The sequence below is a fragment of the Heloderma suspectum genome, chromosome 1, assembly GCF_057233095.1.
Source record: "Heloderma suspectum isolate Gila_16-S chromosome 1, 16-S_ref, whole genome shotgun sequence".
Lineage (NCBI taxonomy): Eukaryota > Metazoa > Chordata > Lepidosauria > Squamata > Helodermatidae > Heloderma > Heloderma suspectum.
The window spans coordinates 342,995,749-343,006,840 of NC_139458.1; the positions used below are offsets into that span (position 1 = coordinate 342,995,749).

Below are 11,092 nucleotides of genomic sequence, written 5' to 3' on the forward strand. Positions count from 1 at the left end.
CCGGATTTCACAGTGCATCTGCATTCAGTTTCGTGTCGACATTTGGGGAATGTGAATTAGGCAAATTCACATCAAATTGTGAACTGAACAAGAGTTGCATCCATCCCTAGCTGTGGTATTTTGTGGCTCTTGACCCAGCTCCAATGTAATGTTAGAACACTGAATTTACAGCATTCAGAAGTGATGCAGTCAAGACTGGAAGATGTATCTTAGTGTTATTTGTGGAAATGCACCAAATACACATAACAGAAGACACAAACTCATAAGACTTAACACACAAATGACCATCAACTATTATGCACAAATGATTATCATGGCAGAAGCTAAGTTCTGGACTTTTTAAGTACAGCAGCAAACTTTGATGTCCTGTACACAATGCTTGTGATCTCTGAATTCATGCTTAGGAAGCACACAGAACCTGTGCCACTTAAATTAATTTGATTATACTTAGGGAACAATCCACAACCTTTTGCTTTAAGAATCACCACCCCCCTCAACTTGATACATGATTGGTACAAATGTAAGTTAAAACAAACTGCTTTTCTATTCACTCACAGTTTGAGGTACAGTTTCCTAGAACTGATGTTAAGAACTGATACCTTGGATAGTATCAGAAACTGCACATTCCTTGGTGGCAAGAAGCTCAGAATATGTACATGATCTCATAAGTTTTAAACATGTCAAAGAAATGTCGTATTTGTACTTTATAAACTCACTCACAATCCAGATAATCTGTTCCTTTTGGAAGTTCAACTGATTATAGTTCAAGCTACAAATACAACATTGAACCCCCCCCACCCACCCAATCCACAGCCCACTCCCCAGCCACTAATATTTATGTTAACATAAAAAATAGCCTTTGGTAAATTGCAGGAGAAACTAGAACTTTAAGCAGAAAGAGCACAGCAAAGACATGAAACAGGAAACCATGGTTTCCCACTATGTGAATGAGCTGCAGCGAGCCTCCCCCTTTAGTTACCAGAGGAGGAGTTCAGAAGAATCCACTTCTGATTTTAAACTAACCACAGTTCTCCACGATACCCAACCTTTCAGAACTATGGGTTGTTTAAACTCTAGTTAATTCAAACAACTCAGGACCTGAAACCACAGCTTGTGATCCTGGCCTTTTTTAGCTAACTAGAATTTAAACAAACCACAATTCAAGTATGGATGTCACAGGCAACTGTTGTTTGTTTAAAACTGGAAACTTCTGATCTCCTTCTCATGGGCAGGAAAGAGATGAAGGGAGACAGATGTGAGTAAGCTCAAGGCTCACTGCAGCTCATTCATATACCAGGAAGCTATTGCTTTCTATTAAATCTGAACTGGGCCACGGAAAGAGTATTTTCTGAATATATGCAGCAACAATAACAATTATTGCACATACAGAAACAACACGTTTCATTTTGGTACATGAATGAATGCATCAAAGGAGCTTACAACTGGAACATCTACATGCAAAAGTAAGACCACAACTATGTAAGCTGGAAATAGTATGTTGCTACTATTCGTTTCTTACCTCTCTGTTGATGTCAGAGATGCAAGTAAATAATGGTCCTAAGCAAGACTATTTGGTTCATTAATCCAGTTAATAATGGCTCTTTAGAATCTTCCACACCTGTTTAGGGAACAAAATTAAGAAAAGGTTTTAGCAAGCAGAGCAACATCATCAACAATAAAATAAGGAGAGTGTACTTTATTTATTAACATATTTCTATACCACTTTTCAACCAATAGACTCTCAAGGAGGTGTACAATACAAATAATTTAAAACACTTGTAAACCACAAAAATTAAAACTTAGAACAGTACAGTACATAGGAATGAGAGCAAGTATCAGCTCATTCTAACAATCATGAAAAGGTAAGCCAAGTAAGAATGTCTTCACTAACCATTGAAAAGTGAGCAGTGAAGAATCAATCTAATCCCTCTAGGAAGAGAGTTCTACAGGCACAGTGCCACCACAGAAAAGGCCCTGTCCGGTGTTCCCACCAACCTCATTTAGTGGTGAGATACACAGCAAGGCCTCAGATGATGAATGTAATGTGTGGACAGACTTATAAGGAAGCAGGCAATCTTTGAGATATCTTGGCACCAAGCCATTTTGGGCATTAGAGGAAAGTACCAGAACCTTAATTTGAGCCCAGAAACAAACTGGTAGCCAGTGCCACTACCATGAAAGTGAAATAAAGGCATGGTCATTATCTTGGACATACAGAAATAGATGGATTTCAGAAGTCACTGCAAGTGCACAGTGAGTTGAAAGCAACTTGAGATAATGAGCAAAAGTGCATTATGAACCTTGGAATTCCTTATGCAAGTGTATAAGAGTTACTCTTTCAGGATAATAATGTGATGTATTCCTAATCATGCAAATAAGGAGAGGAGAATTGGGAAATATGCCAGCTGTTTCTGCACTAGCTCATACTTTAATAGCGCTGGAGTCAGGGTTGAAGAGATGGACCTGAGATGCCCTATTCTACCACATAGTGTCTTTGTGTGAACCAACTGCCAGGCACATTAACAAACTGCCCTACACATTCAAATGTATATTTGTAGTTGTAATGCTGTTTTTTCTATATGGCATGTACTGCACCTCCATGGCTCCTACAAGCCACCATGTGAGGAAATTAATTTAATCAGGGATAAAGAGAAAGTATTGGTGGGTCCTTCACTCTGGTTTCATCTAAAGATCTAAATATAGAAGAATGCAGACATAAATTGATTAAAAGGAGGATCTCCACAATCCTGCTAAATGCAGATGTGGTTTTGTAGGAATTTGGTATCAAAATCTAAAGCAGCTTTCCCCAGCCTGGTGCCCTCCAGATGTGATTGGACTACTACCCCCATCATTCCCAGCTAGCAGGGTCATTGGCTAAGAGTGATGGGAAATGCAATCCAAGACATCTGCAGGGCACCAAGTTGGGGGAGGCTGATCTAAAGGACAGGCCGGGTCTGGAACCCATTTGTGACTTGGAGGTTTGTGCATGTTACACTCTCCCTCCCCTCAGTGTTTGCTATCTGCAGCAAAAACAAGCAGACAAATGCATTACTAATCAGTAATGTAAACAGTGGTCTATATAGGCATTTGAGCATATAAGAAAACATATGTTCTGGCTTCAGACCCTTGCATTCTATCACTTCATTATGTAATTTTCTAGCAACTTTAGTTTGTCCAGAGGCACAGAAACAAACTCCAGCAGAGAACGGAAGCCCACAGACTGCTTAGAGCACACTTGTCCTACATCAGGAAGATGTGGTACAGACGAAGGCCAGGGTTCCTCTTCTAACTAACAATCTAACTGACATTGCGATGTGATGAACATTCAGTTAACTGGGCCCCGGCCCTGCTGCTTTCCACATGTTGGGGGGGGGGGCCTTCTGAAGTGGGGAGCCTGTTCTACCTCTGTAGTCTCCTCCTCCATGTGATTTTGAACTCTATACCAGTACCTCAAAATTCAGTACAATTCAAACATTTGCTTATTGTTTATCAACAGAAGTTACTTTAACAATTATCATGTTACTTCGTTTGGGAGCAACCAGGATCTATTTAAATTAATGGACGTAGGACTCTATCCAACATCACACAAGCAGACATCTGCTCATGCAATGGGACTTCTCCTTCCCCCTGCATCCCCAATGCTCCACAGCAAATTTAGGAGTGCGCAGGAGAAAGGGGATAATCTGTGTATTAGCGGTATCCATTCAGCTGGCTGACAGACATCACTGGACGCAACCCATGGACTATACCACCTAGGTATTCCAATCAAATAAATACACAGTAGTTTCAGCAATGCAAACAGTGGCCAACTGCTACTGGAAAGATAAGGGGAAAACACTAGCAAAGCAACATCAGTTGCAAGAAGCTGGGACCACTTGTCTATCACCAAATGAGCGCACTGGCCAATGGTTGGATCCTACTACTTCTACCTTGTTTGCTGCTTTGCTTCTATAGCTTTTCCTGACATCAGGCTGTGAGATTCTTGCTTTTCACAGAGCCCAGCTCAATACAGAAGATGCCATTTATATTCATTTACATGTAAATTCATCCATAATCTTTATGGATATATTTATACTGAAATAAAACATTTCACCGAAAACAAACTTTTGATTCGCTGGTTTGAAGTGTATTATATAAAAGCCTCTTACAAAACCCTATAAATAAACCCTTTGCTGTGTGTCCGGAGCACCGCGTTTATGCTGCAGCTCATAAGGCCAGTTCCTTTATTCCGGCCAGGAGCTAAATTAGAAAGTGTGCATCCTTCTAGCTGCAATAGCAATGTAGACACCACCAGCTGGGATTCTTGCCCTAGCTAACCAGGCTTGATGTGCAATGGCAGCAGGATGCCACATCCACAGGGATACAGGAAGGAGAAGCAACAACAGAGAGTAAAAGCCATAGGAGGAGAGGCAAAGCCTCAAAGTGGTACCCCCCCAAAATGGCTTATTATATGTAAACAAATTATTCAGGGGTATGTAACTGAATCACCTATGTCAAATAAATATTATGGTGAATTCAAAATACTAAAGCAAATCAATGTCTGACCCCAGGCAACATTCCACACACAATTAAAAATATTAATAACCAATCCTGCATTAGCATATATAGGACTTTATACATTATAGGAGGAGAGACAGGGAGAACAGCAGCAGCCAAATGACCCAGGATGGGAGGATGGTTGCAATTTCCCCGCTGTAGTTCTTTCTGCAACCATGACAGTATAGAGCAGCCTTCCTCAACCTGGTACTCTCGAGATGTTTTGGACTACAAGTCCCAGCATTCTTGACCATTATCCATGCCAGCTAGTGCTGATGGAAATTGAAGCCAAAACATCTGGAGGGCACCAAGTTGGGGAAGGCTGATATAGAGGAGCCACTATGAAGAGGAACAGACTACACTGGCAATGGGCTGTATGTTGTGGCCCAGCATAGAGGCCTGGTCCCTATAAGGTGCCAGGTTTGTGAGAGAGCCATTTATAGTAGCCTGCATCCACTAGTGAGATTAAATGAGCTGGTATGAGAGGCAAGGCCTTCTTGGTTGTGGTGCTGAAACTGTGGAACCCCATCCTGGATGAGATCCACTGAACTCCCTCATTGCCCACTACAGCCAGCCAGCTCTGCTCACATGATGCTGACAACCCATTTGGGCAGAAGGAACGCAACGTATAAGTTGCCCTTGAGCGAGCACCAGCACTCACAAACAAAACGAGCTTCTCCCAAGGTGGCTCACCTGCACTTCAGTTAAGACTTCATGCAGAGCAACTGATGGTGGTTTTAAGGAAGGATCATCAAAGATGGTCAGGTAGGAGGGTGAGGCTCTCAGCTTCAAGAATAAAAACCTGCATCCTCTCGAAGGCAGGGGAAGAAAGCAGAGAGGAGCAGCCAGAAGAAGAGCAGGGGGGAAAGGGAGGACATGTCACAGGAGAAGACGGATACTTGCAGGAGATAAATAGAGCCCAGCTCTTCTAGCCCTTTGGAAGCAACAACGCCAGCTCTTAATTGCAGTGGAAGAGGAAACTGAAGTAAGGTTTGCCTTCTCTCCCAGAGACTGTGTTTTAGTGTACTTTTGGTGGGATGGAGCGACAGTCCTACAACCCTAATGTATCCGTCCTTCCCTTTTGTGTAAACACTTACAGAGACACTAGTCTGCAGTAATGCAGAAAAGGTTCAACCCAGTTGTGCCATTCACAGTTGAGAAGAAAGAGAAAGGAAATTACCATTCTTTCACATAGTAACATAAAGACATAAGGGGACCTTGCTTTTCTACAACTTGGGCAGACAGTTTTAAGAGACACTGGACTGTATCCAATTGTGGCTTTGCCTGGGAAGAAAGAGTAACACCCTAATTTTGCTAATCCCCCTACCCACTTAAACCCCTCCCCTCTCCCAAAAGGCTGCTCCTGTGGGTTGGGGAACCCTCCAGAGCAGCGTGGGATATGTTGCGGAGGGCTGCAGTAGGTAAGAAAGATCAGCAAAAATTGGGTGTCCCAACCTGTGAGTGGAAGTACTTTTTGCTAAGGCAAAGTCATCACTGGATACAACGCAGTAGTGAGAGCTCAAGGACCTGGAAACATGCAAGAGAGCTTCAGTATGCACCAAGTTTGACTAAAGTCCCACCTCTGACACAGGGTCATTGTGAGGCCTTAGGCAAGTCACTGTATCTCAAATTTAAATCACCTTGCTGAGCCCAAATAATAAGTTACCTACCAGGGTTGCTGAAGGGTTACAGGCAGACTGCATCTAGTGAGATTAAATGAACTGGTATGAGAGGCAAGGCCTTCTTGGTTGTGGTGTTGAAACTGTGGAACCCCATCCTGGATGAGATCCACTGAACTCCCTCATTGCCCACTACAGCCAGCCAGCTCTCCTCAAATGATGCTGACAACCCATTTGTCTGCTCACATGATGCTGACAACAAGAAAGACCGTTAAGGACTTCGCAAATTAAAAGCACTTTAAGAACTTGTCACTATCAGTATTCTACTCCAGCTTGCTTTTCAGTGACAGATAAGTTAGAAATGTGCCATACTATTGGGGGGTGGGAGGAATTCAGGCAATGGAGGTCTTTGCAGGTGTCAACAGTAAAGGCTATAACTTCTTAATAATCACATAGAATGACAAATCAGTATCTCACAGAAAAGGCCATTCTTGTAGGCTCTCTGTGTGAGCCTGAATCACCTCACAGCAACTAAAAGGAGTGCTGGGCCTTCTCCATCAGAAACAAATGCTAACCTGCTGGAGAAACTGGCAATTAGCCAGGGAAGGAGAACACCATCCAGGACGACAGAAGCCCTGAAATGACAGAATCTATCACCATGGAAAATCTGCAAATTCCTCAAAACTGAGCTCTCTGCTGCCCCCCCCCTCCCCCGAGATATTTGTGTTGCTAGGCACAGAAGGTATTATCTGAAAATAAAATGGAGACTTTTCTATATTTGAAAAATCACTGTCTATCCTTTATTTACCATGTAGCTAGGAAAAGGCTGAATCAAACTTTTGCAGAATAACTTTGAGCTTCTCTCTTTGAAAAGACATCTTATAATTCAGCCTGAACAAACCTAGAACAGAATCAAAACAAACTTAGTCCCAAATCCATCAAACAATCTCCTGGGTAATCCCATTTGTTGCCCTGGGATTTTCTTAACAGACAGGAAACAAACCCTCCTGGTGCTGCAGTGAGAGCTGGACCCCAAATGATTACCCAGAGAGTGGCATGTGGCGAGGGCATCTGGGAAGAAGTAGCAAAGTAGTCCATTTTATTTCTGTAGTTATGAAGGTGCTATGATTTAAGTGAGTTTACAATGCAAAATACTACCTGTTCAGAGGTTTCATTTTTAAAAACTCAGGGTTGGCTAACAGTTTTGTTGTTCTAATGTATCAGGACTGTAGAAGCAGTTTTAAAGCATGGAATGGTGTTTGGGCTGAGGAGAAGCCATACATTAATTGTGTGCTTCACAACTGAAGTTATACACATGGTCATCTAAGGAGGGAGCATACGGTCATTAAGTCCAGGGTCTAAAATTACCTCGGTGAACCCTTTTACACTGAATTCCACAGCAAGGTCAGTATGTATGCAAGATACAGCATGACTGCTGCACCTAGCTTTTAAACTCAGATGGGCAAAGGATAAAAGTCTGCTTGGCAATTCATTTATGTGGGTGATGAAGTGAAAGAGAGAGAGAGAGAGAGCACGCTGTGGGGTGGGACACATCTACAACCTGTCAATTAGGACCAAGTGCTTAACAAAACAATTGCTTCCCATATAAAACAATCTAAAGACACAGGATGTGGTCCTGCACATCATGTCTGAGTGTAAAGAACAGGCATACAAAAAATAATAATAATTCTGGATGCAGGTTGCACATCTCTGGTATACAAAACCTTTTCACATTATCACTTTAAATATCATATTGACTTGCAGAAATATCCTTGCAGGAGGCCTAAAAATAAAGCAACAGTCACCTGAACAAAACCTCAATTCCCTGAAGAGTCATCAAAAGACTTATCCCTACTTTCACACCTAAAATGATATAATCCTGAACTAGCCACTGTCCGGCAATTTTTCAGCCACCATTTTTATATCTGTGCTTATATTCCTGAAATGAAAACCACAAATGTGGATAATGGTTTTGCCCTCTATGACAGATGGATAGATGGAATAGCATGTGTGTGTCTGCCCTATGAAAAAGGTTTTCAACTATAAAATTGAAACAATGTTCTGTACCATTCACATTTTAGCTTTATTTTCATCAAGCAAAAGGGCTTACACTAAAACATATACCACCATAGCTCCACATCCTTCAGTTGCATCCTTTATTCTCTCCTAGCAAACATCAGCACTGGTCCCTAGCTGTTTGGCTGCTAAGGCAGCCTACAATTTGTGAGCTTATTCCCTGCTGCAACCAAACAGACAAAACAGCTTTACCTCCAAGGCCAATTTCTCCTATGTATGATTACATAGAAGTCACTGAATCTCTTCTGCATAATGGTCACAATCCAGCAATATCTATATGCCTTGTCCTGGTGTGCATTTCTGTGCATCAAAAGCAAATGCGCGACATCCACACATCTGCTTTGTACACGCCTCCAAGTTTCAAAAAGCACACTGCAGTTTAGCAAAGAACTGCTGGATGAAGGAAAGACAAAAAAGCTAACACAGAGACATGACTTGTGTGTATGTGTACACCTTACCTGATTGAGGCCAGAGGTTAAGACTAAGGTGTAAAGCATAATATTCAGTATAAAATATGAGGTACACACACACACACACACACACACACACACACAATTTGCAACTAAATTCATTTGTATTATTAAAACATGTATGTCCCGCTTTTCCGCCAACAATAAGTACCGGAGGGTTCTAGCCAATCTTAGTCCTACTTAGAGTACACCCACTGAAATCAATGGGATTTAAGTTAGCTAACATTGGATGCAACCCAGAGTGTTGAAAAGTAAAACAAATCACATCAATAACTATAGAAAGTAACTATATAAGCTACATTACGTGAAAGTCCCATCAACAGCTAAGATCCAAAGCATAGCACAACTAGCTCTACTTGGTTAAAGGCGCCTAATATCTCAAGAGGCAGGCTCTGTGCCACACGGAAAATGACTTTTGAAACTAGAGGGATGTTTAAAAACAGCTTCTGATATGGCATAAAGGTTCAAAGTCAAAAATTCCACCTGGCATGATTTAGTAGTTCTTTGGATTCTGGGCGACATAGCTATGCTGTGTTTTATGAATATTTCATTAGTCCAAGTGCAAAAAAATTACTTGGCCATGGATTATAGGACATTGTGGTGTGTCTTGATTAATTGTTCCTTTAGTTTATGTTCATTTTAATCACTGATTTAAACTTGCCATGTGTGTGCCTTTGTCCACACATATCATCCTGGAGGAGGAAATGACTTCAGACTTTTGGTTTGCATCCAAATTAAGACTGCTGAAACTTGAACTCTTGCATCTCGGAAGTCTAAATGTTTGACTCATATTTTGGCTGAGCCATCAGCTTCAGAGTTTGCCTTTAAACCCTTTATGTGGCTAATAGTGACTGGGGTGGGTGGGCAAAAAATTAGGGCAATTGTTTTTAAGGTGCAAGCTGTTCATATCAGCAAGATGACTACATAAGCAAGATTAGAGGAAGCAGGGCAGTTACTAGTGTTCATTGGGTAAAATCCAACCTAAATTCTCCTTACTGTAGACCTATTTTTAAAAAAAGGACTTAAGTTAGTTATGACTAACTTAACTCACATTCATTTCAACGGGTCTACTCTAAGTAGGACTTAGGTTAGATTTTACCCTTTGGGCCCATGAACCCAGGCATTCTAAACCAATACAGATCTGACAAATCAAGATAAAAAGGAAAAGAAGTACATCTCCTAGAAAGGCCATGTGCAGCAAATCCAGGTTCCTGACTGAAGTACCAGATGGAGAAGCTTGAGTAGAACCTTCAGCTGGGGACTGGATGAATGAATGTGGTCCAATATGAAGCGACGTCCTATCAGTTTGGCAGCATTCAACTGAATCTGAGCAGAAAGTACGGCCCTATACACTTCAGAATTCATCCTGCTGCTTTTATCAGCAGTCAGGTCATCAATAAACACCAGTGACCCGGTTCCATTGGCAGCCATACATGCCCATGCCATAACACTGCCTCCACCATGTTTGACAGATGATGTGGTATCCTTTGGATCATGAGCTGTTCCTTTCCTTCTCCATACTTTTCTCTTCCCACCATTCTGGTACAAGTTAAACTTGGTTTCATCAGTCCAAAGAATCTTCTTCCAGAACTGGGCAGGCATTTTTAGGTGTTTGCTGGCAAAGGCTAATCTGGCCTGTCTGTTCTTGAGCGTTACCAGTGTTTGGCACCTTGTTGTGAAGCCTCTGTATTTACATTCATAAAGCTAGGGATGTTAGAGAATTCCACCACGGATTCCAGGGGGACCAAATTCCAGTGAATTTGGCCCCCCGGAATCCGTGGCGGAACGGAGCAACCTGCCCCACCACCCCGCAAAAGCCCCATGAAACGGAGCCTACCTGGCTGCGGCTCCGGCTTCAGCGGTGGTGGCAGTGGCTCCGGCCGGGCTGCTGCGGATGCAAATGGCGTCCTGAGTAGGGGACACCATTTGCATCCCTATGGTAGCCCGTGATAGGCTACATAAATATTTACGTAGCCTATCACAGCTAAAGCAGGGACGCAAATGACATCCCCTACGCCATTTGCGTCCCTGCTTTAGCCGTGATAGGCTACGTAAATATTTACGTAGCCTATCAGAGGCTACCATAGGGACGCAAATGGTGTCCCCTACTCAGGACGCCATTTGCATCCGCACCAGCCCGGCAGTGGCTGGAGGCCCCGCTGCGGGTTGGCCCGGCTGGTGGCTCCGTGGCCTGGCCGCAGAGCGGAGCCAGCCGGGCAGGATTCCGGGGGGGAGGAACGGATCACCTCTCCCCCCGTCGAGGATTTCGGGGGGAGGGACGGAGCGCCTCCCCCCCACTGTGGATGTCCCTGGACGAAACCAGTTAAGTGTTTCGTACATCCCTACATAAAGCTGTCTCTTGACTGTAGATGTTGACAATGACATGCCTAC

At 42.8% G+C, this 11,092-nt stretch overlaps 1 protein-coding gene across 12 annotated transcripts in view; it reads right to left on the reverse strand.

Annotated features, from left to right (window-relative positions):
• The window catches only part of HIVEP2 (HIVEP zinc finger 2), a 169,786-nt gene that overhangs the window by 46,887 nt on the left and 111,807 nt on the right, over nt 1-11,092 (reverse strand). For all 12 annotated transcript variants that reach the window (XM_084827726.1, XM_084827730.1, XM_084827720.1 and 9 more), the window contains one exon: nt 1,520-1,618. The gene's annotated coding sequence lies outside the window, so the exon portion shown is untranslated. The remainder of the gene's footprint in view (nt 1-1,519; nt 1,619-11,092) is intronic.